Genomic DNA, 414 nt, shown 5'->3' with positions numbered 1-414 from the left:
CAAACGCGTGCTCACCAAAGCCACGGCATAATTTGTGTGTCTACACTTTTGTTTGGGCATTTTGGCTGAGGTCAGAGCCCACATCGGTTCTCGGCCTTTTGGCTAATATGCACGTGTAGTAGCCGTTCTTATCAGAATGGTAAGAACTGAGTACAGGAAAGGCGTGCTCAGCAAAGACACGGCATCATTTGTGTGTCTAACCTTTAGTTTGGGAATTTTGGCTAAGGTCACAGCCCACTTCGGTTCTCGGCCTTTTCCGTAAGATGCACGTGCAGTAGCCGTTCCTATCAGAATGGTAAGAACTAAGCACAGCAAAAGCGTGCTCAGCAAAGGCACGGCATGATTTGTTTGTCTACCCTTTTGCTTGGGCATTTTGGCTAACGTCAGAGCCTGCATCGGTTCTCGGCCTGTTGG

This window comes from Amblyomma mixtum, chromosome 6 (assembly GCF_055824585.1).
Source record: "Amblyomma mixtum isolate Tamu chromosome 6, ASM5582458v1, whole genome shotgun sequence".
NCBI lineage: Eukaryota > Metazoa > Arthropoda > Arachnida > Ixodida > Ixodidae > Amblyomma > Amblyomma mixtum.
Note: the sequence above shows the minus strand (reverse complement) of the source record.